The sequence below is a fragment of the Mandrillus leucophaeus genome, unplaced genomic scaffold (genome assembly GCF_000951045.1).
Source record: "Mandrillus leucophaeus isolate KB7577 unplaced genomic scaffold, Mleu.le_1.0 Scaffold236, whole genome shotgun sequence".
Taxonomy (NCBI): domain Eukaryota; kingdom Metazoa; phylum Chordata; class Mammalia; order Primates; family Cercopithecidae; genus Mandrillus; species Mandrillus leucophaeus.
Genome location: NW_012102432.1, coordinates 3,930,120 through 3,941,186, shown reverse-complemented (window position 1 = coordinate 3,941,186; position 11,067 = coordinate 3,930,120).

The window sequence follows — 11,067 nt, the reverse complement described above, 5'->3', positions numbered from 1 at the left end:
AAGGAAGGAAAGAAAAGAAAAGGAATAGGAATAGGCATTTCTTCAAAGATACACAAATGGCCAATAAGTACATGAAAAGATGTTCAACATCACTAGCCATCAGGGAAATGCAAATCAGAACCAAAATAAAACACCACTTTACCCCTACTAGAATGGCTATAATCAGAAAGTTGGATAACAAGTGTTGGCAAGGATGTGGAGAAATTAGTACCCTCACACATCGCTGTTAAGAATGTAAAATGTGCAGGCATTTTGGAAAAGTCTGGCAGCTCCTCAAAACGATAAACACAGAATTACCATATGGCCCAGAAAATCCACTACCAGTATATTACTCAGGAGAAATGAAAATATATGTCCACACAAAAACCTATACTCAAATATTCATAGCAGTATTACTTATAACAGCCAAAACTGGGCACAACCCAAATATCCATCAACTGATGAGAGAATAAAGAAATGAAATATTATTTGACAATAAAAAGAAAGAAGGCACTAAGAGAGGCTATTTTAAGCTCAGACACACTAGCCAGCACTAGGCTTTCTCTACAGGGTCCATGCTCACTCCTCAAGATTCCTCTTGTGCTCCTCAATATTCATAAATCTAACCCATTCCTTTTCTTGTTTCCAACTTTGCTGGCTTCTGAGGTTGCTACTCTGTGATAACTTCACATTCTCTGTTTACCTCTTCACATATCTATTAACAACTCTGTGCCCATTAACAATCCTTTATATTAAAGTAACCTGTGTTCAGTGTGGTGCGGTTTCTTCCACTTGACTGGACTTAACCACCCACCCCCCATGAAGAGGTCTTCTTGCCAAAAAATATCAAGCTAAACTCTGGTAGAAGTATACAATCAATACTACCTACTAAAACCTTGCCAAACTACTGAATCTGAATCTAAGCAAACTTCTAGATACCAGTTTATAGATGCCAATTTATAAGAAATCCAGGGGTCAGGGAACATATACCTCATACCACAGAAATGTAGTCAGCAAAACCCAGACTATGAAAAATTTACAGAAGTGACCTGGTTTCTTCAGTGAAAAAACAACAAATTGCCAGAGGAAAAAGAAATCTTTATGGGACAACCCGGGAAATGTGAATACTCCCTGGATAATAGATGTGATTAAAGAATTGCTACAGGTTTTTTTGGCTGTGTGTGGTGGCTCACGCCTGTAATCCTAGCACTTTGGGAGGCTGAGGTGGGTGGATAACCTGAGGTCAGGAGTTCAAGACCAGCCTGGCCAACATGGTGAAAAGGCATCTCTATTAAAAATACAAAACTTAGCCAGGCATGATGGCGGGTGCCTGTAATCCCAGCTACTCAGTAGGCTGAGATGGGAAAATGACTTGAACCCAGGAGGCTCAGATTGCACTGAGCCAAGATCATGCCACTGCACAGCCTCAGCAGGCAACAGAACAAGACTCCATCTCAAAAAAAAAAAAAAAAAAAAGAACTACTAAGGGTTTTTTTTTTTAAAGATATGTTCACAAAGTATAAAGTTTGAATCAGGGGAGTAACCTTGGGATAGACGGGTTTTTTTTTTTAAAGATATGTTCACAAAGTATAAAGTTTGAATCAGGGGAGTAACCTTGGGATAGACAAAAGAATAGCCCCTGTTTTGGGGGGGGGGAAAAACTCTTAAACCATTTTTCCTATTATCTCACTTAAAACAACAACAATCATGAACACAGAAGATTTCTGTAACCAAATGTGGAGGGATGGGTTTCTCCCTATCAGCAAGCAAGCAATTAATTCTGCAGTAGACTGCAGTTCAATTCCCACACTACTTGCAGATACTGTGAGATCCGGATTGAGGGCTTAGTCTCACAAGACTCCCCTTCCCCAGACACCAGTCATGATTCTGGGACTCTGGCACTTCTGAGCAGTTTCAAGTTGGAGTTCCCATGTCCTGCTCTTTGGGTTAATTTGCCGGAGTGGCTCACAGAATTCAAAGAAACAATTACTTACATTTACCAGTTTGTTACATAGGATATTGCAAAGGATATAGATGAACAGATATGTAGGGCAAGGTATGGGAGAAGGGGCACAAAGCTTCCACGCCCTCCCTGGGCATGCCACCTTCCAGGAAGCTCCATGTGTTCAGCTATCCTGAAGCTCTCCCAATGCTGTTCCCTTGTGTTTTTATGGAGACTTCATTTCATAGGCATGATTGATTAAACCATTGGCCATTGGTGATCAACTTGACCTTCAGTCTTTTTCCTCTCCCTAGAGTTTGGGAGGTAAGGCTGAAGGTCCCAACCTTTGAATCATGCCTTTCTCTTTCCAGTGACCAGCCCCACCCTGACACTGTCAGTCAACAAACAAAAAGTACTCTGGAGAGTCCAAGGATTTTAGGGGTTGTGTGCCAGGAAAGGGGAATGAAGATCAAATATATATTTTACAACATCACAGCCTCCAAAGCTGCCTATGACCTAATCTGCAGAACCTGTGAGCAGGTTCTTTTATATGACCAGGAAAAGTAAGGTTGCAGATGGGATTAAAATTGCTCATCAGCTTATTTTGCGATGGGGAGATTATTTTGAATTATCTAGGTAGGCACAATGTAATCACAGGGTCTTTATAAGTGGATGAAGGAGGGAGGAGAGTCACAGAAAAAGAGAGGAAGTAGAGGTCACATTGATGCCATTTCCAACTTTGAAGATGGAAGGGAGCCACCAGCCAAGGAATGGGGCAGCCTCTGGAAGCTGGGAAGGCAAGGAAATGGATTCTCCACCAGAACCCACACAAGGAAGGAAGCCTTGCTCACACCTTGATGTTAACCCAGTGAGACTTATTTTGGACTTCTGACCTCAAAAGCTGTAACATAATAAATCTGCGTTGTTTGAAGCCACTAACTTTGTGGTAATTTGTTATAACAGCAATAGAAAACTACTACAAACCCAAGGGGCAAAAGAAGGGATTGGGAGAGGGTGACAAAGAAAGATAAATTTTAGGGGCCAAAATACATTATTCCACAACCCTGCACAAATCTCCATAAGCATTTTTCTCTCCATTACATAACTTTGCTCACACATCTTCCTCCTATGATATCCTTGAAGTCAGGAACTGACACTCACCAGCATTTGCAGTCTTAAAGCCTTATTGGAGCAGTCTGCATACCACATGATTGCAGGAGGAGAGAGGAAGAGAATGAAAAAGATCCAGAATATAATACGTAATCAGATATTCCATAGACTCCATGGAATACATTTCTAAGAATTAATGCACACTACTTTATTGCATTATCTAAATGCAATAAACTCAAGTATACTATGCAGACACACACAATCATGCTAGAAAATAGATGGCATGTGAGCTGTTGAATCACTTTTAACCCTAACTGGATTTCTGTGTTCTAAATCTTGGTTTGGCAACTCCTGATACACCAAAGTACTGAATGATAGAATTCAAAGGTAATACACATAATATCTTTAAGAAATCTCTTTACTTTAATGGGCCAGGTGGGATTCAGGAGACTATATGTAAGTGATCTAATGTTATTAACATACTTTTATCTTCCAATAATACCCCAATATGCTGAATAATGTATTTTAAGTAAATGCAGATATCTTTTTGTAAGTATAGAGCATGTGGAGATCCTAGTAATGACAGTTGAATATCAGAGAATCACAGAAGTAAAAATTTGTTGCCAGATTTGGACATTTGGTTGCCACACAGACATTACAGATGACAGACAAATAATTTGTCAACATAATTCAGTGAAATACGCTTCAATACATTGAACTATCATTAAAAATATAACTTGTGAGATTTGATGACTGGGAAAAACTTACAACACAAACTCACTGGCAGGAGACCAGAGTAACCATGTCATTTTATTTCACATTTTATTTTAATTTATCAAAGTTATGCTTGGTTCCAGATCTGTGAGACAATATTTTTAATATGGAAAACAGAACAACAACAAAACAAACAAGAAAATGACTTGCAGCCTTGAAGTATGCTCAGGGCAAAGTAGTGTGGGTGACCCTTCGATTAAAGAAGCTAAATCAGAGCCAGAAATCGCTTCATGTTTTAAGTACAATAATCAACAAGTCAGAATCACAGCCAATAATTAAACTTTTTAGGCAGTGGCTTCATTATGACATTCATTTCTGCATATATACTTTCAGGTTGGAAGTAGAAATCTCAAAGGTCTGGCAACCAATATACAAAACCAATTCTGAAGACTTTAATTAGAGAAGCACCTTCATACAGTGCTCTCAGATTCAAAAACTTTTAAAAGGGGCTTGGATTTGGAGGAATGCAGGAGGCAGACAGATAGATGGGGAGAAAGGAGGATGGTCAAAGAGGCAGAGCCCTTGGCTATAAGAATAAACTTCAACCAAAAAATATCCACTTTTACTAATTTTATGAAGTAGGATTTCACATGAGTTATCTTTAAAGATATCTTCAAAGAAAGTGTTTTCTTACTTTAAAAAGAGAGTCCAAAAATTACCATCCTAAAGAATGGATATGTTTTGTTACAAAAGTAGAGGCAATAAGAAATTCGTAGTATAGTGATGTTAAGGAAGAAAACTAACTTCTGACCTATTGTCTACATTTCTGTTCATTTAATTCCATTCTTTCTGAGCCGTCCTGGTGCCTCCTGGTTATGAGAACACCCCCTTATCTTACACCATCCAACAAACAGAATCCTGTAATTCCTTTGGTAGATTTGGGATTCTGGTTTACGGAACTATTGGCTATGGCAGAAACACCTAGGATGCTATCTCAGTGTGTTTACATGGTTCCTTTTGATTCTAGATTTAGATGGTGCCTTTTTGCTTCTTATGCTTGTTATTTATAGGGAATGTGGTTTTACAGGCTAAGATGTTCTTGACAGTGGTATTATTCCATGTAGAAACTAGCTCAGCTCCTCCTAGTCACTAAGAGACCAAAGGCTGTAGTAACTCTGTCTCCCTATCACCTCTCTGGATTTCTATGTGGTCCATGCCTCCTGTAAGACTAATTTCAATCTAAAAACTATGTCTCCTAATTCTGCCCTGAATGTGTCCTGGAATATGTGTCAATATTTTCCCATCTCTCCATGGTCCTTCTCATTTCTGTCCGAGGTTCCATCTTCTGTTGACATGCCCAAGAGTCAGCTCAACCCATTGCATCACCTGTTTTGCTTTATGTTAACTGTATTTCTGAACTCAGCAGTCTTCACAAGTCCAGAAAAGACTGACTGTAGTCACACTGAGAATATGAGTTAACAGTAGTAATGTTTCTAAATATTTCATAGAAGAAATGGACGAACAGGACCAAATCCCACACCGTGAAATCTACTTAAGAAGAAATCACCATTAAATCAGTCTATCTCCAAAGTTCCACCTTCCCACTAAGCCACCTGCGAGAGTAATTTTTCTCCACTGATCTGCTATGCAGAGCCCAAATTTAGTAGTTCCTGTTTTCTTTTTCCTGGATTTAATCCCCAATCTCACATGCCTCTGAAAAGAATTTTCGGAGAATTCTTGACAACTATGAAAGGCTTGTACAGTCTGTGTAGTCAGCAGATGTGCTTTTAGAGACAAAGTTACATAACTAATAATATCCCACTGATACCGAAAACATTGCCATAGTTTTTTTCTTCAAACAACACTCATAGATTTTTGCTATTTAAATAACAATGACACATCAGAATTGTTTCACTGTAACAGAGGATTGAAAGAAGCCCAAAATGTTATTGAATGACTGCATTCTTTACTGTTGGGCAGGCTGTCATTTGAATGGCAAACAGGTGTAGGTGCTTTTTCAGGATCGTCTCCCACAGTGTACTGTAGAGTCATTCACTTAGCTCTGTTGGCATCCGGGTAAATAGTGTGGTGGCCCCTTATAGAGGAAGCCTGGCTTCCTGTAGCTACCAGCCATGTTGACAACAACCCATGCTCAAATACAGAAGAGGAACTCTCCAGCCTTCCAACACTCTAGATTCCGCATGTGGGGAATGGTTAACTGGACAGGGCCACCATCACCAGAGATTTAAGGATCAAAAGAGTAAAAATAAAACCACACGCATTGCTATGGTCCGAAGTTTTTTTGTGTCCCCCCCAAAATTCATATTTTGAAATCCTAACTTCCCAAGGTGATAGTTACAGGTGGTGGGGCCTTCGGGGAGGTGATAAGTCATGAGGGTGTCGCTCTCATGGGGTTAGTGCCCTTATAAAACAGGCCCGATGATCATGGCGGACGCCAGGCAGGACTAGACTGCAGCTCTGGACAGAGCAGCATGCGGAGGCTTGCGTTGTAAATTTCAGCTCCAGATCGACTGCAAGAGCAAACCAGCAATCCGGTGATGACCCACAGACGCTCTGAAGGAAACGAACTGTTCCTACAGGACCTGGGAGACACCCCGAGTACGGTGAGTATCCCAACTGCTAAAGTGGGAAAGGGAGACCCTCCTCTCCCGAACACACACACCCCCACTGGAGAAGTCGGTCTGTTTGCGGGGGAAGTTTCCAACTTTACCTAGAGTTGAGTCAAATGAGAGAGCCAAGCCTGGCAATTTGAACAGGGCGAGAAGCCTCCTGGCCAGAACTCAGGAGAGGGCGCAAATCCGGGCGGGCGTACAGACTTCACAGGCAGGGGAAGAACTAAAGCCCTTTTCTCTCGCAGCTGGGAGGTGGATAGCCTCGGTCAAATTTTCAAGCCCCTCTCGCCCTCTGCCTGAAAACAGATAGGGGCTGTTGGGGGAGGGTACAGTGGGGGAGGGTACATTTATCCTTTCCACCATATAAGGACACAGTGAGAAAGCGCCACCTATTAAACAGAAAGCCTCGCCAAATACCAAATCTGCTGGTTGCCTTGATTTTAGATTTCCCAGCCTCCAGATTTGTGAGAAATAAATGTGCTGTTTACGATACCCGGTTTATAGTATTTTGTTAGAGCAGCCCAAATGGACTAAGACGAGCATTAGTAAACCTAATTACTTTCTCTAAGAAGGGGATTGGGACCATCAGAAAACAAATGAGATAATTCAGCAAGAACATTGATGATACTGGATGCTATGAATATCTAGTAGATACGTGCAACCTCTTCCCATTGCGCTCGAAACTTGAAATTAAAATAATGTGCCAAAGTTCTTTATATGGCATCTGGGACTCATTTACAAGTGATTACAAATAAACAGATTTGTTTTCTAAACAGTTAATCATCTAGGCCGGGCATGGTGGCTCAGGCCTGTAATCCCAACACTTTGGGAGATCAAGGCAGGAGGATCACTTGAGCCCAAGAGTTCAAGACCAGCCTAAGCAACATGGCAAAACCCCAGCAAAAAAAAAAAAAAAAAAAAAAAATTCTATCTATCTATCTATCTATCTATCTAGATATGTATATATACTTACATGACCTATCTATCAATTTGCAATAATTGTAAGGACTCCCTACAGCTTAAATATTACACTGGAAAACAATTGGTAAAACATTTTGATAAATCAGTTTATCAAAAATGAAAGCCAGAAGTAGGACTGACCACATACTGAAGAACGTTGTTGTCAGTATATTTGGCCAATGATGGGCCTGGATGCAGGGCCAGAGGTACATCTCAATCCCTCTTACCACTTCAAAAGATGGAGCTGCACGCTGTTTTGGGTTTTTTATTTGCTTGTTTTTTGTTTTGAGACAGAGTATCGCTCTGTCGCCCAGGCTAGAGTGCAGTGGTGCCATCTCGGCTCACTGCAATCTGCACCTCCCGGGTTCAAGAGATTCTCATGCCTCAGCCTCCCTAGTATCTGGGATTACAGGCATGCACCACCACGCCCAGCTAATTTTGTGTATTTTTAGTAGAAATGAGGTTTCACCATGTTGGCCAGGCTGGTCTCAAACTCCTGACCTCAAGTGATCCACCTGCCTCAGCCTCCCAAAGTGCTGGGATTACAGGCATGAGCCACCATGCCTGACCATGCTGTTTCAATTCATGTCTGAAACAGGTCCACAGAGATGGGCTTATATGCCTGTAGTTAAAGCTTCAAAGTGAAATGCAAGTTCTCTATCAGAGAGAGCTGACTATGGACTCCAAGATATTTGGGAAAAGATCTGTGTCTTTTCTGACATGGGTCCTTGCACAGACTTCATGGAGTAGCATCTGAGTCCTGGGGACAATGCGTAAATGTAGAAAAGGCAGAGGGTGGCGTGACCCTATGTCTCTGTGGGGTCTCGGGAGCCCTGGGTGCATTGTTTTAACAGCTTCTTGACAAGCATAGAGCTAGGTGTTTGAGCTGGCGTGGGACTCTGTGTATGAAGGCAGTGGCAGAGAGAGCCCAACTTCAGGAAACTACCCAGGGAACCAGGACGACGCCAGTGGAAGTGGCAGGCGCCCCCTCAGCTTCACAGGCAGGGAGGTCTGGATCTCCAATCTCTGTAGAGATGGCCAGTTACAGGGATACACCTGGGAAAAATTATTCCCCCCAGCCAGGGTAGATAAAGGAAAGGCTCCAGATTGTAAGTGAAACCCCTCTTGAGAAGAACTGGCATGAGGATGGCAGGTGGCCCTGGCACGGAGGCAGGAAAGAAGTCTGGAGGCTGCAGCTGCTGCTAGAGTTTGTGTGGGCTCCAAAAGTGGTGTCAGTAGCAAATAGTCAACAGGTCTTAGAAACTGATGAAGAAAAGGCAGGAAAAGTAAAGAAAAAGGGGAAGAAGATAGAGAGTTGAGCCAAGTGAGAGTTACTGTCAGTAAAAAAAAGTGAGGTTGAGGTTTTGTTGGAAAATCCTCCCTTGTGCCCTAATGGTATTTTCTTGTGTCTCCCAGCACCAGACAGCCTCCCACTTCCCCAGCCTAGGCCTAATGTCCAAAACGCTTTCCCCTACAACACACCTTGTTTCATATTCCCTCCTTCCCACATATTGTTAGCAATAGCCAAGTCTCACCATGTTACCTTCACATTTATCTGATCTTCAACAAAAGACTCTTGAAAATACAAAACTTTCATCCTCAGAGGTAAGTTTATATCATGGTATGTCAGTCTTTGTAGCAGGTTGGTGAAGACAGAGTTTCCTTCAAAATCCACACTGAAGAATTGCTTGCTACATTTGCATATTAAAGCATGTCTCCTTAAGCCAGGCTAATTTGGGGTTTATAAGAGAGCTGTCCAAACAGTAGATAAGTGTGTATCCCTTACTCCTCCATCCGTCTGCAATTAGAGCCCATCCCGTTAGAAAGCATCCCCATCCCCAATTATTTCTGTGAGGTTTTTTTGGGGGGTGGGGGCTCATATCCTGTCTGCACCTGTCATTTTATTGCCATCTTATTCCTGTTCCCTTTAGTGAGGGACACAGCCTGCTGCCTCCAAGCTGCTGAAGGCCCCACCCACTGTCATGAATGCTGGAGTCACTTCCTACCACTGGGATCGTACCCTGTGGACATTTTAATTGGTTCTAAACCCAAAAAAAATGTAATTAGTTCTGTGCTATTTCTTTATTTGTGCCTTACCTAGTTCCAGAAAGATTTAAAATTTTAAAAATATGTACAAGGAAACTAGATAACAAGTAGGAAGTGAGTTTATAGAAACATAATGTTAGAAAGATAAAAAATGAAACTATAAGTGAAATTAATGCATAGAATGCAAGCCATATAATCATGTGTATTTGCTTGAGGTGGCCTGAATATTTATCTCTGAGCTGTCTAGCAGGCACTTCAAAAAAAGTGAATCATAAACAAAATCTACTTCATCCTCAGTATCTGAAATCTGAGAAACATCTCCTACGGATAGAGCTTTATAAGGAAGTTTCTATTTAATTTAGTACCCTTAATCTTTACCATTACTCTTAGAGTAAATACAAAAATGTTCATAAGGTCATTTGTAATATTGCTTTAAAGTGTATTTATGACATGTTATATCAACAGAGTTCAGTAATTTCACTGTAGGAGGAAAAAACTATTTGTTTTAAGTTTCAGGCAAAAATCAAAGTGAATATCTAGAAAAAGCCCTGCAAATTTTTCAGACATAATTCCATAAATCTTGTTTCAGAGTACCCTAGAATCAGGGTAACCCTTCTTGACAAGTACTTAGACATGCAGATATTCTGTGTTGCCATTTAAAAGCTGACACATATACTTCAGGCTCAGTCGGCTGAGCCAGGAGTGAGGTTAGCAGATTCTTAAAAGTTGAGCTGGGCACAGTGGCTCACACCTGTAATCCAAGCATTTCGGGAGGCCAAGGTGGACAGATCACCTGAGGTTAGGAGTTCAAAACCAGCCTGGCCAACATGGCAAGACCCGGTCTCTACTAAAAATACAAAACTTAGCCAGGCGTGGTGGTGCGTGCCAGTAATCCCAGCTACTCAGGAGTCTAAGGCAGGAGAATCACTTGAACATAGGAGGTGGAGATTGCAGTAAGCTGAGATCGCGCCGCTGTACTCCAGCCTGAGTGACAGAGTGAGACTCTGTCTCAAAAAAATAAAAATAAAAATAAAAAGAGGCACCTAAAAAGGTCACACACAGAATGGAAAGCCTCAGTGCCTACACAGAGGAGGGCAGAGAGTACAGGGGGACACAGACAAGGTTTTCTAGTCTAATACACAGAAAAAGAAGTAGCTGGGTCTCAAACTCTGTTATTTAGAATATAGAAACAATAATCTTTGCAGGGAAAATTATTTACCAATATCTCAGCAAAACAAAAAAAAACCAAAACCACCTCATTAAAACACCAGTTGAGCACCCAACTTTAAGTAGTGTTAAGTATCTATCAAACCCCTAAGATAGTTGGCTGAATTGACCTCAATGTAATTAACTGGATTTACCTGTTTTGTAGGGTTGTTAACTATAAGCCAGTTGTAGGTTGGAGGGGTCTATCAAAAATTAAGAGGTTTTTTTTTGTTTGTTTCTGAAGACCCTCTTTCTGGAAATACTTTCAAAGGGAAGCCAGTTGTCAACTAAGGAAGGTCATTCATTGTTCATAAAATTAAACCACATGATCTGCATATAATAAAATGCTTAGACTTATTTTCAGGGATAAAGGGTGTGAATTTTATCCTTTTCAATTTAGATATATTCAACTGAAAAGTAAACATTTTGTTTCTATCTAAACTTTCCAAAAAATGTAGAACCCTTGCAAGCCCAACA